Source organism: Nuphar pumila, chromosome 1, assembly GCF_984573655.1.
Source record: "Nuphar pumila chromosome 1, dmNupPumi1.hap1.1, whole genome shotgun sequence".
Lineage (NCBI taxonomy): Eukaryota > Viridiplantae > Streptophyta > Magnoliopsida > Nymphaeales > Nymphaeaceae > Nuphar > Nuphar pumila.
Genome location: NC_143249.1, coordinates 143,892,331 through 143,913,417, shown reverse-complemented (window position 1 = coordinate 143,913,417; position 21,087 = coordinate 143,892,331). Strand labels below are relative to the sequence as shown.

The 21,087-nt window shown below is 39.5% G+C and overlaps 1 protein-coding gene across 1 annotated transcript in view; it reads left to right on the top strand.

The window, feature by feature from the left end:
- Positions 1-21,087, top strand: part of LOC149849194 (QWRF motif-containing protein 2-like) — an 81,044-nt gene that overhangs the window by 53,766 nt on the left and 6,191 nt on the right. The gene's annotated exons all lie outside the window — the stretch shown is intronic.

The following is a 21,087-nucleotide window of genomic DNA, read 5'->3' as shown; positions in this document are numbered from 1 at the left end:
AAAAACTGTGTTCAGGTGTATACCTTGCAGCAGTTACACATTACCATTGGCTACAGGCTATGTCACAGGGATTCGGCTAACCAGGTGCGGCATCCGCGTCGACACGATGTGGGTGCGGCACCTGGTGCGATCAACCCTATAACGAAATGGTGGTCTTCTATGAATGCCCTTGGAGCACTCAAAATATGTGTCTAAAAGACACTTTAAGCAAAAGCCCTTAAAAAGGGTAAAATAGGAACAACACACACGTAAATAAATAATTTTTATTTATGTAAAAAGATGCTTGAAAAGCATTACAAGAAGTATTTTTACAAGAGGGGCTGCACCCCTATTTATACAAGAGCTATTGGGAGAGCTCATAAGGAGCTCTCCCTTCTAGTTGTCCAACGGCTAGAAATCTAGCCGTTGGACTAGTTCCAACGACTAACTTTTTGGTTAAGTTCCAAGTGGAACTTAACCAAACTAGTTATTATCTAGTTCAATACGAACTAGATAATATTTATGGTACACCAAATTAAAGATAAAAATAAAAAATAAAAAATAAAAATGATAAATTACATTTTATATTACATTTTAACACTCCCCCTCAAACCTACGGTATAATGAGCAAAAGTTTGTCTAAGAGGAAGTGGAATCTGGGAGCTGCAAGAGGTTTGGTGAAGAAATTTGCTAGTTGATACTCGGATGTAACATATGACAGATTAGTGGTGTTGTGTAGGTACTCCTCTCGGACATAGTGACAATCCATCTCTATGTGTTTGGTGCGTTCATGAAAGGTCCGGTTGCTTGCGATGTAGATTGCACTCTTATTGTCACAGCACATGTGCGAGGCCTGTGTTGCTTCAGCTCCTATGTCAGCTAACAATCTTTGGAGCCAAACAACTTCCATTGTGGTGGTTTCCATGACTCTATATTCGGCTTCAGTGGAGGAAAGAGAGACCTTCTGCTGCTTCTTGCACCTCCACGATATGAGAGATTTACCTAAGAACACACAAAAACCAATGGTTGAGTGCCTATTATTAGGATCACCTCCTCAGTCAGCATCAGTATAAGCAATTAAATCTAAAGAATATAATGCAGACAAAAAGAGTCCTCGTGAAAGAGAACTCTTTAAATATCTAATAATGCGTAAGACTGCTCCCATGTGAACAAATGTGTGAGCATGTTGAAATTGACTAGCTGTGTGGACAACATGTGCAATGTCTGACCGAGTGATAGAAAGTTAGGAAAGAGCTCCAACAAGTTGTCTAAATGGAGTAGGATCTTCAAGTCGTTCTCCATCATCAATTTTCATCTTAACATTAACTACTTCTGGAGTATCTACTTTCTTTTCATCCGAGATGTCAGACCTGCAAACAATGTCAGAAGCAAATTTAGATTGAGATATCAAATACCCTTTAGGGGAATAAGCAACTTCTATTCCTAGGAAATATCGTAATAGTCCTAGGTTAGACATCTCAAAATGAGTTTTAAGAAGAGTTTTGATATTAGCAACTCCCTGTTTGTCACCTCGAGTGATGATCATATCATCCACATAAAGAAGAAGAATGATGATACCTGTATCAGATTGCTTAATAAACAAGGCAGTGTTAGTCAAACAAGAACGAAAACCAGTATCACATGACTAAACCTATCATACCAGGCTTTTGGTGCCTGTTTAAGACCATAAAACGCTTTCTCAAGACGACGAATTTTACCTTTAGGAAGACTAATACCAGGAGGAGCTTCCATGTACACTTCTTCAACAAGACTCCCATTTAAGAAGGCATTTTTAACGTCCATTTGAAATATAGGTCATTTCTTAATAGAGGCTAAGGCAATTAAAGTTCGAACTATGGTCATTCGAGCCACAGGAGCAAAGGTTTCTTCGTAATCAATGCCATACTCTTGAGTATAGCCTTTGGCTACAAGTCGTGCCTTATATCTTTCTAGGGTCCCATCACTTTGGTTTTGACTTTATAGACCCATCGACAACCTATAGGTTTCTTTCCAAGAGGTAGATCTTGGATGGACCAAGTATTGGCCTTTTCTAAAGCATCTAGCTCTAATTTCATAGCTTCAATCCATTCTGCATGATTTTTGGCTTCAAGATATGAGGAAAGTTCAACATAGGATTGAATTAAAACAAGAACTGCCTATATGAGGGTGAAAAGGATTCATAAGACGCAAACTTCCCGAGGGGTCTAAATATTCTAGAAGTCATACAAGGAGGAGCTTCAAAAAATCTTTCTAACGCATATGAGGGGCGTTCTCTCCAATTCTTCGTCTTGAATACTGAAGACTAACATCCCTACTAGTTTGATCTTCAATATCATGTTCATAACTAGTAGGGCTTTGATCATTGTCAAAATTACATTCAAAATCCTCTTCATCGGATTTGGAAGTTAAGTCAATTAAAAAGGCATATTTAGTAATATCCTTGGGTTTTTCACTTTAAAAAAAATTTCTTTTTCAAGGAAGGTAACATTCCTTGACACATATAACTTATTATTTTGAACATTGTAACATCTGAACCCTTTTTGGTTTTCGGCATATCCTAAAAAGGCACATGGAATAACACGAGGAGAGAATTTATCGTTTTTGTCTGTAAATACAAAACATTTGCAACCAAATACTCTTAGCCTGGAGTAGTCTGAAGCTAAGTTATAAAGTTTTTCAATCGGAGATATGTTTTCTAAAGAAGAAGATGGCATTCGATTTATGAGATAAGTAGTAGTTAAAGCTGCTTCAGCCCAAAACCCTTTTGGCACTTGACTTGCTATTAACAAAGTCCGAGTGGTCTCCATAATGTGACGATGTTTGCGTTCTGCAAGACCATTCTGTTGCAGGGTATTTGGGCAAGATCATTGATGAATAATACTATATGAATTAAGATAGTTTTTAAACTCTCCAGACATAAATTCTCCCCCTGAATCAGTGCGAAAAATGGAGACATTACTTTGAAATTTGTTTGTGACCATTTTATGAAATATTTGAAAGTGAGTAAAAACTTCAGATTTATGTTTAAGAAAATAAATCCAAGTATGTCTAGTAAAATCATCTATAAAAATGACATAATATGTGAAACCACCTTTAGAAATCACTGGTGCGGGTCCCCAAACATCCGAATGTATTAACTCAAGAGGTTTTGAAGAGACAAAAGTTCTACTAGAGAAAGGTAATCTTTTCATTTTTCCAAGAATGCAGTCTTTACAAGCAAAATTTTCAGATTTACAAAACTTTCCCAAACTTGGAAAATATTGGATTTTAGACATATGAGGATGGCCAAGTCTTTTGTGCCATAAGTCTGTTTTCAATTTCTTAACATTTAAGCAAAAAACATTCTTGGGTAGTTCCAAAAAGTCCATGTAATATAGTCCTCCTTCTCTATGGCCTTCGCCAATCAACTTTCCTGACCGACGATCCTGTATCCAGCAACCATCAGAAGAAAATGATATATTACATCCATAATCAGAAATTTGAGAAACAGATAAGAGATTTAAATTAAGTTTTGGGATATATCTAACTTCTGGAATACAAAAAGTTTTGGTTTTTTCAAAACACCCAATTCCCTTTATTTCAAGAGATGTTTTATCTGTTGTAAAGACTTTTGAAATATTTGAGTTATTTTTAAAACATTCGGATACACATTTATAATGTGGAGTCATATGAAATGAGGCACCAGAATCTAAAGGCCAAGGAAAATTACCTAAACCAGAAATAGATGCAACTGCCGCTCCAGTTGAGGCTTCAGCTGAAGAAGAGGCTGAAGAATTTTCATAAGTTGAGCCATAGAAACAGGTGCATCTTGGTCTTTTGATTCTTCAACTGATGCAACCTTCTTTTCATCTATTTTCTTTAATTTTGGACATTGAGGCCTATAGTGCCCCGGTTCATGACAGTGATGACAAATCACTTTTCTTTTATCAAACTCGCCATTTTGCCTCCTAAAATGAGGTGGCCTGTAGGTGCGAGTATGATTCCTAGGCCTAGATACAGCTAGGACGGAATCATCATCAACTTTAGAGGAACCTTTCCGGAGACGATTTCCTCCATTGTTAATTCTTCAATAGTTTCAACAATGGAAGGAATTTTTCTCCGGTGAAGAAGGGCCGATTTGGTGGTTTCAAATTTCGGCCTTAATCCAGTTATAAACTGGTAAAAGTGTTCAGCATCAAGTTGCTTTTGGTGAAGCTCGATGTCTTCGGCACAATGCCACTTTGGTTCTAAGAGAGAAAGTTCCTCCCAAAGTTTCGACAATTCATTGTAGTATTCACGAATCGTTTTATCTCCTTGGGTCATTATTCGAACTCTTTCTTGGAGGTTGCACACATGTGCAATATCTTTAAGGGAATACATATTTTTAAGGTATTCTCATGCCTTATCGACATGATCAAACTTGGCAAGACTTGAGCGCTTTTTAATGTCAACGCTATTGATAAGCCATGACATTATTTTTGCATGAGCCATTCTCCATTCTTTCCATTTTTTCTCATAAGAGGCTAGGGCCTTGATTTTCTCCTCTTCCAATAGAGGAACCTCTTTATCTCCCTCTTTTTTGGTAAAAGATAGTTTAGGTTCCGAATCGAAATCATCCATAATCCCCCAAAGACCTTTTCCCTATATATGGTGCTTCATGATTGAAGCCCATGTTACATAGTTCGTATCACTTAATTTCATGGGAATGATGGTGACTTTATCATTGTCATCCATCGATTACAAGGGAAGAAAAAGAATAAGGATAGAAGAGAAGAACAATACAAGAATGAAAAAGAAAGAGATACAAGATGTAGGAGCTCTTCCAATGAAGTGATAAAACACTTCTCTTCAAGTGGGAAAATACTTTTGCAAATGACACAGAAACCGAGACAGCTTTTCTCCAAGATCTAGTATTCCCGTCACTCTGATACCATGTAACGAAATGGTGGTCTTCCACGAACGCCCTTGGAACACTTAAAAGAAGTGTCTAAAAGACACTTTAAGCAAAAGCTCTTAAAAAAGGGTAAAATAGGAACAACACATAAATAAATAATTTTTATTTATGTAAAAAGTTGCTTGAAAAGCATTACAAGAAGTATTTTTACAAGAGGGGCTGCACCCCTATTTATACAAGAGCCATTGGGAGAGCTCATAAGGAGCTCTCCCTTCTAGTCGTTACTACGGCTAGAAATCTAGCCGTTGGACTAGTTCCAACGACTAACTTTTTGGTTAAGTTCCAAGTGGAACTTAACCAAACTAGTTATTATCTAGTTCGATACGAACTAGATAACATTTATGGTACACCAAATTAAAATAAAAAATAAAAATGATAAATTACATTTTATATTGCATTTTAACAAACCCGACCCTATGTAAAAAAAAAAATGAAAATCACGACATCGAGGGAGGCTTGGAAGAAGAAGAAGAAGAAGAAGAAGAAGAAGAAGAAGAAGAAGAAGTGAGCAGCGTGGGGAGGGGGAGAGAGTGAGCAGCGTGCAGCGTGGGGAGGGGGAAGCAGATCAGGTCATGCTGAACATGAGCATCCTATTTGCATTTTAAAAAGCTAAAAAGTCAACAAACCACATGGCATTCATCCAAAATGCAAGCAAAAACGCTCATGTTCAGCATGACCTGATCTGCTTCCGTGTGGGGAAGGGTTTCTCGAATGAGAAACCCTACCCTGCGTGTTTTAAATAAGCACGGGTTTGGATCCGAATCCGACCCAGGTTCAATTTTTTTTTTTGCCGCACCTCCGCACCCATGTTTTTTTAAAGTGCCGCATTCCCGCACTCGCACCCGCACCCATGTGACATAGGTTACATGTATCTTATCTTTGGTTCTTGCCTGCAGAATGACTGCTAAATTGCCTTATGAAGGCAGTTATAATGGTAAATAATTTTGTGTGTGTGCATATTTTTGTTCACCATCTTGTAGATTCTTATCAAACAAAATATGAGGCAATTTTCAAAAACATGAATTAAAAATAATTTTGATGTTACGTAGTTACTGGTGTGAGTTTTGGAAAACACTTTTTAAAACAATATTTTTAAAGAAAATCAAGTGAAAGCCAGACACCAAAATTAATAAAAACTGGCTCGCACGAGTGGTGGAGTCTGGGTCGATCTCAGGGAACGAAAAATATTTTGTATTCAACACATAATCTAGACTACTCTTTATTGCCTTGAAAAAGAAAGATTAATTAACTAAATAAACAAGAGAGTACTGCCCCTGCAGAGTGCTTAAACAAATAATTAAATGACCTTATTACAAACTGAAATGAATTAAAATAAAGGAAATCCTAATCTAAAAACAAGAGAAAAAATCTTCATTGCTTCGAGTCTTCTTGTCCCTTTGAATTGATTTGCTTCCCTTTATCCTTTCCTTTATGTTTGGTTTGATAAATCAGAGGGAGAGTTTTGCCCTGAGGGCACTTTTGAGGGGACCTCAGAGGGCACTTCGGGGTAAAAAAAGGAGCTCACCGCAAGTTCCAACACTTTCCTGCAAAATACAAAAACAAAAACAAAACACAAAGCAAACAAAGAAATCTATGAGAAAATCAAAGGTAAATATGAAAAAAAATCACAAAAGCATGAACTAATTAACATAAACTAACTATGAACTAACCTCTAACAACCTGTACTAAAAGACAAAATAGTAAAACTACCTAACTAACAATCAAGAAACTAAATTGTAATAAACTAATAAATTAATTAAAAGCTAATAACAAACTAAACTAAATTAATGAAAACTATATGCTGTACGGATTTTCAGAATCATACTAATTAACAAATCTGGAACAAGAATAAGAAAAACTAAATTAAACTATTCATCTAATTAATTAAATCAATGAATTAAAAGAAAAGAAAGATTAGCTCTTAACTAAATCTATTTACAAGATTACATTAAAACTAACATGGAACTAAACAAAACTAAGTTGCTGAAACAAAAATTGATCTTATTCTACAACTAATCACGGTAAAAAAATATGGTACTAATTAATTAATTGACTTAAAGGAAAACAATAATATATATATATATATATATATATATATATATATATATAATTCGGCTAAGCTATTCTTAATCTAAACTAGGTTAAGGATTAATTGATTGTTTTACATTTCATTAAGTCGAGTCCTGTGTTAGATTGATTCCTATTGAAATAAAAGAGAAATAAAGCAATCAGTTTACACCACCGAGTTTGGTGGCCTGTTCTCTGTTCATTTTCTGTTCATCGCACGCTGAGATTGTAGATCTCAGAACCGACTCCAAGCACTCAAGAAACCCAACGCCTTCACTGCATCAAAGTGGTATCAGAGCACCAGCATCTCCTCCGTCGTCTGCGATATGGTTCAAGAGGCGAGGAGCGATCCGGCGAACGGAAACGAGCAGGAGGATGTCGACAACGAGGGTCTAATGCTGCGTATGATGGAAATGATGACCAGGATGGAGGGAAATATGTCGAGGATGAACAAAGAAATAGTTGGCATATCAAAACAATTGGACGAGATTAAGGATCGATTGGTCGCCCTCGAAACACCGGGAGAGGGGCGTGCAGCGTCAACCCAATCGCAGGGGGCAGATCCGGGTCATCAGCCGATGCACATTCAGCCTGTCCAAGACAAAGGTCCAACTTCGGCTCTCCCTCCCTATTTCGATCTGTCTCCTCCACTCCAGACAAACCAGAGGATCCACGCAGGTATGCCGCCTCCCTTGGGCGTACCCCTTTCACTGCAGCAGGCCCCTGCAACTGCATCGTAGGCCGGACCTGCTCTGCAGGACCCCAGCTTTATGCTGGGTCCTGCCGATGGTCCAGGCTCGTGGCTGCGAGCTGCTGGAACGGTCCCACTGGGTGTGCTGTGTTCGCAGGGTCCCAGCATCACGCTGGGCCTGAATGCCGATCTAGGTGTGTCGGCTCGACCCGAGAAGGTGATTTTTCTTGATGACTCTGGGCGTGGAAGCAAAAGGGCAGCAAATCACTGGCCGGGTCCGGACCCGAGAGGGTCCATACATGAGTTCGCGAATACCGGACCCGGGTTTCGGGGACCACCCTTTGGGTCCTCGGGAGCGGGTCCGAGTGTCGAAACCTCTAACCCGACTTACTCAGTTGGGTTTGGTTCGCGGGTCGCCCCGAACCTGACCCAACCCATTAATTTTGAACCTCAAAATGGACCCTTTACCGACCCAAACCCATATCAGGCCCGGATGGAGCTCCAGTTTGGATTTGAGCCGGGTCAGGACCAGACCCATCCTCATCTGGATCGTGGATCGAGTTCAAACCAAACCTTTATTCCCCACAACTCGATCCCCGATCTGACCTATCCATATCTGGGTCCGACGCGTAGTTTAGGGTTAGAACCGATCCAAATCCAATTGGGTGATTCGTCCCAATATTACACCACCCAATCCCGATACCCTCACCAGCCTCAAACCCATAACCGAGTCCCGATCCAAAACCCCATACCAAACCCAATCCACTGCCCTTATCCCAATCCAATCGCTAATCCAGACCCATATTATCCCGTTTCTACCCACCTAGAGCCCGAGATCCGACAAACCTATCCACCTTACCTTGGACCCCCTGTCATCCCAGTGCCATAACACCGACCACAGATGGCTACCCTCCATGGGCAAGCCAGATAGAGACAGACAGAGCAGGGACCAATGCGACTTGAGTGTCGGCCAGCCGTCGGAGCACGTCAGCACCAACAGCCAGACAACAGAGGGCACTAGAGCGCCCCTCCACGTACGGGGTGAAGCTGGAGCTTCCAGAGTTCGCAGGTCGTTTCGATGCGGAGCAGTTCTTCGACTGGTCCTATGCCGTCCAATTCTTCTTTGACTACCACGATGTAACTGAGCACCGTCGTGTCTCTCTAGCCTTCACTCGATTGAGAGGCTTAGCACAAACATGGTGGGTGGAGCTACAGAGGTCGCGGGAGCGGAAGGGCCTAGAGCGTGTGCGAACGTGGGAAGAGATGCAAAGGTTGATACAGTCCAAATTCGTGTCGTCAGATCACGCCGAGCGAGCCTACAAAGAGTACCTCACCTTGCGACAGGGCACCCGAACTGTGGCGGAGTACACTGCTGAGTTCCATCGTCTTTCTCTACGAGTGCAGATTGAGGAGACCGCCTGCCAGCAGGTCACGAGGTACGTTTCTAGTCTCCGTTCTGCCATTTCTGACGACTTTAGTTGCATCGCAGTTGAGTCAATAGATCAGGCAAGCAGCTATGCCATGAATGTGGAGGAAAAACTGAAAAGGAGACAGGAATATCAAACCACCCGTAGTGACCAGTCTAGTCAACCCAAGTTGAGTTTCCCAACCAGGGGAGCGTGCGCCCCTAGGAAGGAGGATTCAAGGCCCACTCCTAAAATTGACCCTAGCAAACTCGACCAATCTGGCCCCGCTTATCACACCAGATCCCGAGCCAAGCCCAGTGAGCCTGTCATTCGTTGTTTTAGGCGTCAGGAGTTAGGTCATGTTGCGTCCAAGTGCCCCACCGTGAGCAAGAATACACATTTCATCGAGGGCATCGTCGAGTCAGCATCTGATAGTGAGAGTGAGGGTGAATCGTTTACTGAGGGGAATGATGAGAGGGAAGTTGTAGAGTTCGACAACAATGTCGAAAATTTGTTGTCCATTCGTCATGTGTTGACCGCACCCCGAGAGTCGGCCCCATCGAGATGATTGAGGAACAATATTTTTAGAACCCGGTGCAACTATGATGGTCACGCGTGTGATGTTATCATTGATACCAGAGCATGCGAGAATATGGTGTCTGAGAGTGTCGTGACTACCCTGAGCCTAAGAACTGAGAAATTGTCCAAACCCTACAAGATGGCCTGGTTCAAGAAAGGCAACGAGGTTCCTATTACCCAGCGTTGTTTAGTCCAGTTTTCCATGGGGGAACATTACCACGATGAGGTGTGGTGTGATGTAGCCCCTATGCACGCGTGTCATATTCTTCTGGGGCGTCCTTGGCAGTTTGATCGCAAGACCATTCACGATGGCCGTAGGAACACGTACTCGTTCATATTCAAGGGCCATAAGATCGTCTTTCTCCCCATCAAGGAGACCAGTTTTCCCATGGTGGATAAGCCTAAGCGAGTTCCCCGACTTGCAGGCCTATCCTATCGGTCGTTCTTGGACCATTGTCAGGAGGATGGTTATTGTTATGCCCTTGTGGCGAAACCATCAACAAATACGCCTGTGCCCGTTCCTGCTCACGTTACACCCCTTATTAATGAGTTTCGTGACATTATGCCAGAAGACCTCCTAGATGGCCTTCCTTTCACGCGAGGTGTGCAACATGTTATTGATTTTGTTCCAGGGTCGAGTCTCCTCAATTTTCCTGCATATCGCATGAACCCATCCAAGCATGCCGAGTTGTTGAGACAGGTTCAGGAGTTGCTCCAGAAGGGATTTATTCGTGAGAGTGTGAGCCCTTGTGCAGTACCTGCCCTGCTCACTCCTAAGAAAGACAGGTCCATGCGCATGTGTGTCGATAGTCGAGCGATCAATCGCATCACTGTCAAATACCGTTTTTCCATTCCCTGTTTGGATGATATGTTTGATATGTTGTCTGGTGCTTCCATTTTCTCCAAAATAGATTTAAAAAGCGGGTATCACCAGATCCGTATTTGTGAAGGGGATGAGTGGAAGACGGCATTCAAGACACGTGATGGATTGTATGAGTGGTAGTCATGCCATTTGGGTTATCTAATGCCCCAAGTACTTTCATGAATATGATGACCCAAGTGTTGCGTCCCTATTTTGATGATATCTTGATTTATAGCTCGTCTTTGTCTGACCATTTGAGTCACCTGCGTCAGGTCCTAGAGATTTTAAGGAGCGAAAAGTTGTACGTCAATGCCAAAAAGTATGAGTTTATGACGGTCAGTGTCGTGTTCTTAGGTTTTATTGTCTTCCGATGGAGTTAAGGCAGATCCTGCAAAAGTTCGAGCGTTCGTAGACTGGCCTACCCCAAAGACTATAGGAGAGATCCGTAGTTTCCACGGGTTAGTCACCTTCTATCATCGTTTTGTGCGAAATTTCATCACTCTCGTGGCCCCTATCACGGAATGCCTAAAGCGTACTAGTTTCCATTGGACGTCTGCCGCGGGAAAAGCCTTTATGATCATCAAAGAAAAAATGACTAGTGCCCCTATCTTAGCCCTTCCTGATGTCAGTGCAGTCTTTAAGGTGGAGTGCGATGCCTCTAAAGTGGGGATTGACGCCGTCTTGAGTCAGAACCGCAGACCCATTGCTTTCTTTAGTGTGAAGCTGACTCAGGCAGGATGCCAATATTTCACTTATGACGTGGAATTCTATGTCGTTGTGCAGACTCTTTGTTATTGAAGACATTATCTCATTTATAAGGAGTTTGTCTTGTACACGGACCATGAGGCTTTGGAGTACCTGAATAGTCAAAAGAAGTTGAGTGCTCATCATGCCAAGTGGGTCAGTTTCTTGCAAGAGTACACTTTCACGATCCGCCATCAATCTGGTACTCTGAACAAGGTAGTTGGCGCTCTTAGCAGGAAGAACAACCTTCTAATGACTATGTCCGTGCAGGTCCTTGGGTTCGAGCAATGTAAGGAGTTGTACCCATCGGACCCTGACTTCCAGCAGGTTTGGGAAGGTTGCCTCTCCTCTCATCAAACAACTGACCATCGTTTTAATATACACAACGATTATCTCTTTCGCAGTAATAAGTTGTGCATACCGAATTTTTCCCTTAGGCTTCAGTTGATTTCCGAGTTACATGAGGGGGGACTAGCTGGGCACTTTGGGCATGATAAGACGTTTGTTCTGTTAGATGAACGATACTTTTGGCCCAAGATGAGCAAAGATGTTGTCAAGTTCGTCCAGAGTTGTCGAGTGTGTCAAGCGTCTAAGGGTCATCGTCAAAATAGTGGTCTATATACCCCGTTACCCATCCCTGAGCGCCCGTGGGAGCATGTGTCCATGGATTTTGTCATAGGTCTTCCCCAAACCCCGCATCGTTTTGATTCAATTTTAGTCGTTGTTGACCGATTCTCCAAAATGGCTATTTTTGTCTCGTGTAAGCGAACCACCGACGCATCATTAGTAGCCTCCTATTACTTCAAAGAGGTTGCCCGTTTTCACGGTTTACCCCACACGATCACCTCAGATCGTGACACGCGTTTTATGAGTCATTTTTGGAAATCATTATGGGTCTTGTTGATGACAAAGCTCCAGTTCAGTAGTGCGTACCACCCACAGACCGGCGGCCAAACCGAAGTTGTAAATTGCACTTTAGGGAACCTATTACGGAGTCTTGTAGGGGACAATATCAAAACTTGGGACCTAGTATTGCCTCAAGCTTAGTTTGCATATAATAGTTCCATCAACCGGTCCACAGGCAAGTCCCCTTTCCAGGTGGTTTATGGTCGGACACCCACTCATGTAGTGGACTTAGCCCCGGTGACTAATGTCTCAAACCCAGCCCCAGATGCATTTGATGCCATTGAATACATGCGTGATATCCACAGGCAGGTCCGAACCAAGTTAGTTGAGAGCTACAACGCCTACAAAGCTTTCGTAGACTAGGGTCGTCGTGATATCCAGTTTCAAGTCGGTCAGTTAGTGTCAGTTTACTTATGTCCCGAGCGTTTTCCAGTGGGTACCTATAGCAAATTGAGTCCTAAGAAGTACGACCCTTTCAAGATTCTTCGCCGACTAGGACCGAATGCCTACCTCCTTGAGCTGCCGGATGATTGGCATATCTTGCCCATCTTCAATGTGTCTGATCTATATACTTACTGTGGTGACAACAAGTCGTCAGAGCCGACTTCTTCCCAACCAAGGGAGAATGATGCAGGACAGGGCCCGACTGGGTCTGTACCACATGACCCTGATTTGGCCCCAGAACCCGATCCACTTTAGAGAATGGATGATCGGACCTAGGAACTGGATCCGATCGTAGGTAAGGTGACTCGATGTAAGGAGGTGACGCGTACATATTCCAAACGAGTGCAAATCCGATCACCTCAAGTCTTGTAGGATATAGATTCGGGTCGCGTCTCGGGTCCATAGTTGGACCCGAGACCCGGATCCATCAGATGCCTTTAAAAACCCATGCCTAGGGTTTCGTGCAAGGGGAGATTGAAGACAACCGCAATTTTTCTTTTCCTGTTTCTTATTTCTTTCCCTATTGTTCATTTTATTGGTTTTTCCTTGTTAGGTTAAGGATTAATTGATTGTTTTACATTTCATTAAGTCGAGTCTTGTGTTAGATTGATTCCTATTGAAATAAAAGAGAAATAAAGCAATCAGTTTACACCACCACACCACCCAGTTCAGTGGCCTGTTCTCTGTTCATTTCTTGTTCATCGCACACGCTGAGATTGTGGATCCTCAGAACCGACTCTAAGCACTCAAGAAACCCGACACCTTCACTGCATCAAAAAGAAAAGATTAATTAACTAAATAAACAAGACAATACTGCTCCTGCATAGGGCTTAAACAAATAATTAAATGACCTTATTACAAACACAAATGAATTAAAATAAAGGAAATCCTAATATAAAAACAAGAGAAAAAATCTCCAGTGCTTCGAGTCTTCTTGTCCCTTTGAATTGATTTGCTTCTCTTTATCCTTCCCTTTATGTTTGGTTTGATAAATCAGAGAGAGAGTTTTGCCTAAAGAGCTCCCTGAGGGCACTTTTGAGGGCTTGAGGGGACCTCATAGGGCACTTCGGGGGTACGAAAAGGGGCTCACCGCACGTTCCAACGCTTTCCTGCAAAACACAAAAACAAAACACAAAGCCGACAAAGAAATCTACGAGAAAATCAAAAGTAAATATGAAGAAAAATTACAAAAACATAAACTAATTAACATGAACTAAACTAATAACATAAACTAAACTAATAACATGAAGCAACCTGTAACAACCTACACTAAAAGACAAAATAGTAAAACTACCTAACTAACAATCAATAAACTAAATTGCAACAAACTAATAAATTAATTAAAAGCTAATAACAAACTAAACTAAATTAACGTGAACTATATGCTGTACGGATTTTCAGAATCATACTAATTAACAAATCTGAAATAAAAATAAGAAAAACTAAATTAAACTATTTATCTAATTAATTAAATCAATGAATTAAAAGAAAAGAAAGATTAGCTCTTAACTAAATATATTTAGAAGATTACATTAAAACTAACATGGAACTAAACAAAACTAACTTGCTGAAACAGAAATTGATCTTATTCTACAGCTAATCACAGTAAAAAAAAAGATGGTACTAATTAATTAATTGACTTAAAGGAAAACAATAGTATATATATATATATATTTTGTCTAAGCTATTCTTAATCTAAACTAATCTAATTAAATTAAACTAAACTAATACTACTAAAAGCAACAAGAATTAACGTGAATAAAAATTGGTAATTAAAAAGAATAAAAAGAATAAAAAGAATAAACGATAATATTTAAAACGACTAAAAATTAAAAACGATAATTGATAACTAACTAACTAATTTATAATCTAACTACAAAAAAGTAAAAATTTTAAAGATGAAATAAACCTAACTAACTAATAGAAAGAATAAAACTAATTGATCTAATCAACTGAATAAAAAATATAACTAAAAAGAATAAAAATCAATGAAAACCCTAATCGGCTACTTGAAAAATATAACTAGATTTAATCTAAATAATTTCAGAAATTTAATCTAAACTAACCTAAACTAAATCTAACATGGACTGCATTAAAAATCACTAAAATATCAGAAAACTCTATGCTAAGTCTATCAATTAGAATAAAATAATATTATCCTACTCGTAAATCAAGAAAAATGACTAAACTAGATTAAAATATTTTTTTTCTTTTTATATTTTCAGATGATGAAAATAAACTAATTTGATCTAAATACGATGAATATGCAATGGTCAAATGCAACTACATGCGATGCTATGCTTTATGCTGTGCAAAACTGAAACTACAGTGAAACGAGGGAGAAAAAAGATCACTTCGCGGGTCGCTTCTGATGGATTGGATGAGAAGAGAAGATGGTTATTCCAGCTGAACACACGCCTCCTTGACGAAGAAGAAGTTGCCGACGACGATAAGGGTTCGAAGCAAGAAGAAAAAGAGGAAAAGAGGTATAGAAAGAAATCGGCAGAGAGAGAGAGAGAGAGAGAGAGAGAGAGAGAGAGAGAGAGAGAGAGAGAGAGAGAGAGAGAGACGTGTTTTCCAATGCTGAAAAAAACGTCTTCTACTTCTGAAAAACTTCTATTTATATTACTTTAATTAGGTAAACACATTTTTTTTCAAGACAAGTCTACAAATTTTCAATAATTTCCAACAAAGGCTTTGTTTAGAAAAAACATGTTTCTCAAAATTCAGAGTTCCTAAACTAATTAATATTAGCTAATTAAAACCTAATCTAATTAAAATATAATTAAGAAAATTCCTAAACTAATAAAAACACTAAAAACGCAGGGCAAGGCTTGAAATTCATGATTTTTTGATAATTTCCATTTCAATGCAGTTTCTCAAAACTAACGATAAAAATGGATTTTTAAAGCGATTTTATCATGAATCATGCATAAATAAAGATGAATAAAATGCGAATATGTATGCATGATCAATTACTAATATGTAAGTATATGTCATAATTTTCTTTAAAAGACTTTTTTTAAACTTGTAGAGTGTCACCATGATGCGGTGGAAGTCATCAGTTTGAGGTTGATTATTCCTAAACCCAAGCTTTTCTATTGACAATTTTGGACTTGGTCAGAGTTGATCGAGTCCAAGATTGTATTAGACAGGACAAATATCCGTGTGTTTGTATTTGTATTTGAGTTTGGATCCGGATCTAGACCGGATCCAATCTACATATGTATTACATGTCCAGCTTATATTGGACATACTTGTAACTTGTTAGGGTTAATTGTAAAAACCGTGTATTAGGTTTTGTGTTTAATATTAAAAGGAAGAGGTCATGATTTTTCCAGTATGGAAAAACATGATTAGTTGCTGCCTCATTCTCTTTCCTCTCTGCAGTTTCCTGATTATCGATTTTGGAGAAATCTAACATGGTATCAGAGCGGATCTGATCCGAGGGCTGAAAGGTTTTCCAGCAGGTGTGTCTCTAAGAGATCTTATTCCCTTTATTCTTTTCTAATCTTCTACTGTTCTGTGTCTATTCCATCTTTAGATCTTTCCTTCTGCTCTTATTCTTTGATATTCTGTTTTTTATTTCTTCTCTAGATTCTTGTTCATATAATCCTTTCATTCAGATCTGATCTGTGTATCAGATCTGACGTCTGACCACTATTTTTCTTTGCCTTCTGATTTGCGTCAAATATTTTTGAAACTGATTTGGGTTTGCGTCAAATCAGTTTCACGACATTCTTATTTCCTGAAACTGATTTGGGTTTGCGTCAAATCAGTTTCACGACATTCTTATTTTCTCTTTTCTGTAACAACAGATCTGTGCATATCGGGTTTGTTCACCCAATCTGTGTATAGAGTTTGTTCACCCGATCTGTGTATTAGATCTGACACTTCACGGTCTTTCCCAGATCTGTGCATCAGATCTGACGGCTGGTTAGAATCAAATCTGCAGTCTGACATTTTCAGATCTGTTTTTCTTTTTTTAATTCTCGGTTTCATCTCTTTTGTATTTATTAGTGCTGTGTGCAATTTCACATATAAAATTTTCATAGTTTTCACTTGATGAAATCAGATTAGATCTATGTATCAGATCTGACATTTCACATTCACGTTGAATGCTTGTAGCGCTCTCCAAAGGAGAACTCTTCAAAGTTTGGTGGAGATGTGAAAGAGCTTCTCTTGGCCACGTTGTCTGAACTTGATTTGAAGCGCGATGATAAAAGAGTGTGGTACATTGATTCAGGGGCAGCTACTCATGTCACAGGTAATGCAGGTAAATTCTCTACTTTAACCCCCTATTTTGGAAAAAGTAACATAGTCACTAGAGATGGATCACACCATCCCATCACTCACATTGGAAATGTTTCTATTCCCTTGCCTAAATCCCCACTTCATCTTTCCAATGTCCTTCATGCCCCAGATATTAAGAAAAATATCGTTTTCGTTTTTAAGCTTGTTGATCATACCAATTCTTCCGTTGAATTTACTCTGTCTTTTGTTTATGTCAAGGATCTACAAACGAAGGAGACGTTCGCTAGAGGAGAACGCCGTGAAAATATGTATGTCTTCCAGGAGGATCCTTCTACTTGTGTCCGACCTACCTTGAAGTCCTCTCCTCAGTCTATGTCGTTAAAGAGTATTCGTGTGTTTAGTTTGGAATTTTCAAATAAATGTAATAAGCCTGATTTTTGGCATTCACGTCTTGGTCATTGTAGTCGAGTCTTTGTTGAACGACTGGTATCTAATGGGCTTATTCCTGAATCTAGCTTGAATCCTAGATCAGATGATAAAATATGTTCCAGTTGTCAACTGTGTAAGAGTCATGTTCTTCCTTTCCATTCAATAAATGAGAGAGCTTCAAGGCCTTTTGAAATTGTTTGTTCTGATGTGTGGGGACCAACCCTGATTCTTCTAATTTTGGCAGCAGATATTATGTTATTTTTATCTATAATTTCTCTCGTTTCACTTGGATATATTTCATGAAGAATAAATCGGAAGTCTTCCCTATTTTTCGTTGTTTTCATGCGTTTATTAAAACTCATTTTTCTTGTAATATTTTACATTTCCAATGTGATGGTGGGGGGATACTCCTCTAGGGAATTATCAATTACCTCCAAGATAGTGGAATAAATCGTAGAGTATCTTGCCCGCATACGCCTCAACAGAATGGAGTTGCAGAACGAAAACACCGTCACATTGTGGAGAGCGTTATGAGCATGATGCACGAAAGTCGTGTTCCCATAGGATTATGGACAAAGGCTTTTCATTCTGCTGTTTACATTATTAATCGCCTGCACATGAAGATTTTAGAAAATAAATCACCTTATTTCATTTTATTTGGGAAGCATCCTAATTATGATGAACTAAATTTTTTTGTCTGCATGCGTTATGTTCACATTGACTCTTCTCTGCCAAACAAATTTTAGGCTAAGGCATCAAAGTGTAGATTTGTTGGATATGCAGATCATCATAAAGGGTACAGATGTTATGATCCTGACAACAGGCGAATCAAGATATCTAGAAATGTAGTTTTTGATGAAAATGATTTTGGAGATGAAGAATATGTTTCTGCCCAAACTAATATGAATGAGTTATTTTATGATCCATGGCTCAGTGCAGTGCTATTCTCTGATGCAAATAACGAATGCTCTTCTTCCTGTGCTCAAGAGATAACCTGTCAAGATGGAAACAGTGAAGTGCAAGAACTTGAAATAGAAAATCCTCTAGAGATTAATAAGTTTACTGGACATGTTTATAGGAGAAGAGAGAGGGGCTCCTTTTTTACTCTAAATGATACTGAACAAGAAGCACTTACCTCTTATTCGCCCAATGACACCACTTCTCCAGTTTCTACTACAGTGACACTACCGATCAGACGATCAAAAAGAGTCCGGCATCCTATTGAAAGGTGGGTTAGTTATGAGAATTTCACCGTGCATTTTCAGCTATTTTTTGTCACAGATTGAGAAAGAGACCGAACCTAGGCATTTTCATCAAGCTATTAATTCTAAAAGATGGATTCAAGCCATGAATGAAGAGATGGAAGCTTTGTATCATTGTCAAACATGAACAGTTGTTCCTCGACCTTCAAATAATAATGTTGTTGGGTCGCGATGGGTTTACAAGATCAAATACAAATCGGATGGGAGTGTTGTGATACAAAGCTTGCCTCGTAGCAAAGGGATTCACGCAAGAATTTGGACAGGATTATGATGAAACCTTTAGTCCAGTTGTGAAAACGAGAGCAATTCACATTGTTCTTTCATTGGCAATAGAATATGGTTGGAGAATAAGTCAGCTAGATGTGAAGAATGCCTTTCTTCATGGAGACTTGAAAGAAGAAGTATACATGGAGCAACCGTCAGGATATACAGAAGGGGATTCAAAAAAGTATGTCTGCAAATTAAATCGAGCACTCTATGGCTTGAAACAAGCGTCTCGATCTTGGTTTGAAAGTTTTTCCCTGGAAATTCAAAGACATGGTTTTTATCAATCACAATTGGATCATTCTCTTTTTATTCTTCGAGGTAATGAGTTTGTTACCTTCTTGTTGATATATGTTGATGATATAATTATTGTTGCAGAAGAGATGAGATGCACTGAACCCTAGGTAGAGAGAGAGAGAGACGACTGCACAAGAAGAAAACTCGTTAACTCCAATTAGGGTAGCTACTCTCTATGTTAAATAGAGAGAGGCCAAAAAGAATAAATTACATCTAAGTCCATTATTAAATTAAAATTTCAAATAACCTCTAATCTAAGAAGGCTTAAACTTAAAACCACCTATTCTCAACACTCCCCCTCAAGCTGGAGCATAAATATCAATCATGCTCAGCTTGTCACAACATTTTGAGAAATTCGGTCTAGCAAGAGGCTTTGTAAACATATCTGCAACTTGGTCTTCTGACTTTAGATATTTGGTAGTGATATGACCAGCTTGAACCATATCTCTTATATAGTGGCAATCAACCTCAATGTGCTTTGTTCTCTCATGAAAGACAAGATTGTTCGCTATATATGTTGCAACCTTGTTATCACACATCATGGTCATAGGAGAGGAAACCTTCACCTGAAGATCATGAAGAACAGTACGAACCCACATCAATTCAGCAGCTGTTTGGGCTATAGCCCGATATTCTGATTCTGCACTCGACCTAGAAACCACATTTTGTTTCTTCTCCAAGAAATCAAGTTATCTCCCAAAAACACAGAATCCTGTGGTAGATTTTCTATCCACTACAGATCCTGCATAGTCAGCATCAGAATAGGCCACTATCTCCAGAGTTTCACCTTTCCTGAACAATAACCCCTTTCCAGGAGAAGATTTTAGATATCTGAGAATCATTATAGTTGCATTCCAGTGTACCTCAGTCGGTTTGTCCATAAACTGGCTAACTTTGCTTACTGCTAAAGCAATATCCGGCCTGGTCACAGTTACATACAGTAGCTTCCCTACTAGGGAGCGATAGCTTTTGCTATCAACCGATTTTGACCCTTCTTCAAACAACTGAACTTTATGGTCCATGGGAATATTTGATGGTTTAGCTCCCAATCCGTTTCCTTTAATAAGTCAAGAACATACTTCCGTTGAGACAAAACCATCCCTTCACGGCTCCTGGCAACTTCTATACCCAAAAAATATCTAAGTGAACCAAGATCTTTTGTAACAAAGTGTTTTTGAAGATGAGCCTTTGTGGCTTCAATAGCTTTCACATCATCTCCTGTAAGAATGATGTCATCCACATATACCACCATAACAACTATGCCAGAGTTAGTTTTCTTGATAAATAGTGTATGATCTGCTGCTTACCTATTAAAGCCAAAGTGTGATATCACTTCAAACAACTTTTGAAACCATGCACGAGGACTTTGTTTCAAGCCATAAATCGCCTTTTTCAATCTACACACCTTCTGACACTCCCCCTCAACCTCGAATCCTGGAGGTTGTTGCATGTAAACGGTCTCAGATAGATCCCCATATAGAAATGCATTTTTCACATCTAATTGGTACAGGCTCCAACCATGTTGAACAGCTATTGAGAGAACAAGACGAATGGTACCCAAACGTGCAACAGGAGAAAAAGTTTCAAAGAAATCAATACCATATGTCTGAGTATACCCTTTTGCTACTAATCTGGCCTTGTACCTTTCAATAGAACCATCAGATTTGTACTTTATTGTATATACCCATTTACATCCAACAATGTCAGCATCTGTTGGGGAATCAACTAGATCCCATGTATGCTGAGATACTAAAGCATCCATTTCTTCTTGCATAGCCAGCTTCCAGCGATTATCAAGCTCTGCCTGCTGATAGTTCAGAGGAATAGTTTCAGCAGATAAGGCTGAAATAAAAGAAATATGATCATAACATCGATATCCCTTTTGATTTTTGGGATAACCTATAAATATGCATTTTGTAGTCTGAGCAGATAATTTATCACGGTCAGGACCAAGTTTGTGTACAAAACAA